Here is a 1,567-nt window from a genome sequence, read left to right on the forward strand (position 1 = left end):
GCTGTGTTGAAAAAGCCCCTACAGTGTTGAAGGATGTGCCTCCCCACTCCAGACTGATGCAGGAAGAGATCTTCGGCCCTGTGCTGCCCATAGTGGCTGTGAGTGATATGGATGATGCCATTCAGTTTATTAACGAGAAAGAGAAACCCCTGGCCCTCTACATCTTCTGCTCAGACAAGAAGGTGAGACAGAGAAATGTTAAGGCAGCTTTTAAAGCTTTTCTGTGTCTTACTCTGCTTTTATCCCCTCACTCCCGTCCCGTGGTCTTAGGCAATAAAACGAATGATTGAGGAAACCACAAGTGGAGGAGTGACGGTCAATGACGTTATGATGCACTACACACTCAGCTCTCTCCCCTTTGGGGGTGTTGGTGAGAATAATCTCGTTCTTGTGCGTGTTGTGTCCAAATAATATGTCTCTAAAATATTTCTAAATTGTCCCAGGATTTGTTTCCTTGTTCTTTGTCAAGTTAAAAGAAATAAACATTTCAAACTGCTAAAAAAGGCTAGTTGGGGACTGCCACAATTCAGTTCCATTCAGTTGATTTATATAGCACCAAGTCACAACAGACGTCACCTCAGGACACTGAACAGAAACCTTCACATACATTATAAATGCCAGTTAGTAAAAATTCTCTATCTAAGGAAGTCAGCTGATTGCGTTGAATCTTCACTTCGTCACAGTCTCTCATCCTGAGCACAAAGGAGACAGTGGAAAAAAACCAAACTCCATTTTAACAGGAAGAAACCTCCAACAGAACCAGGACAAATGACCATCTGCTTCGAGCGACTGGGTTTGAGGACACGAAGGAGAAACAAACGAGCACAGAATGTCAGGTCCAGGTGTACTTTCAGCTATTAACAGAACAGGTAGAATAAAGCAAGGAAAGACAGAACCACAGTGAGGAAATGATGTCAATTGTCAGTCTAAGTCTATCGAAGCATAACTTAGGGATAACTCAGAAAACCCAAGCCGACCCTAATAATAGGATTTATCTGAAAGACTTGTGCCTAAGACAAGATGTCAGCATCATGGACAGAAACTGGGAGTTGGTTCCACAAGAGAAGAGCATGATAACTGAAAACTCTGCCTCCCATTCCAACATTTTTCAGTCAGGTCATCTGGACAGTTTCTTTTTTTTTTGTGCTGAAACGTTTCGCCTTCGATCCGGAAGGCTTCATCAGTCAAGGAAACACACAACAAAACTGATTCTTCCCCCAACAGCTTACTCCAAAGTGGAACAAACCAGTTCTGCTTGTGGTAAGATGGTTTCTTTGGTACGCCCCCTCCTCCATTGCCGGCCCTCTTCCTTGTTGACAGTCGTGTCAAACTGGTTGAAAACAACAAAGCCTCCCATTCTACTTTTGGAAACTGTCTGAGTGTGAAGTGCTCTGTTTGGAAAGTATGGAAGATGGAGCTAGGTTGTTGAGGGCTTTGTAGGTTAGGTGTAAGATTTAGAATTCTATTCTGAATTCAACAGGGAGCCAATGGAGAGAAGCTAAAACTGGAGAGATATGATTTATCCTACTAACTCTCATTAAAACTCTGGTAGTAGCATTTTGGATCA

Source organism: Nematolebias whitei, chromosome 6 (assembly GCF_014905685.2).
Source record: "Nematolebias whitei isolate Nwh7 chromosome 6, NemWhi1, whole genome shotgun sequence".
Classification (NCBI taxonomy): Eukaryota; Metazoa; Chordata; class Actinopteri; order Cyprinodontiformes; family Rivulidae; genus Nematolebias; species Nematolebias whitei.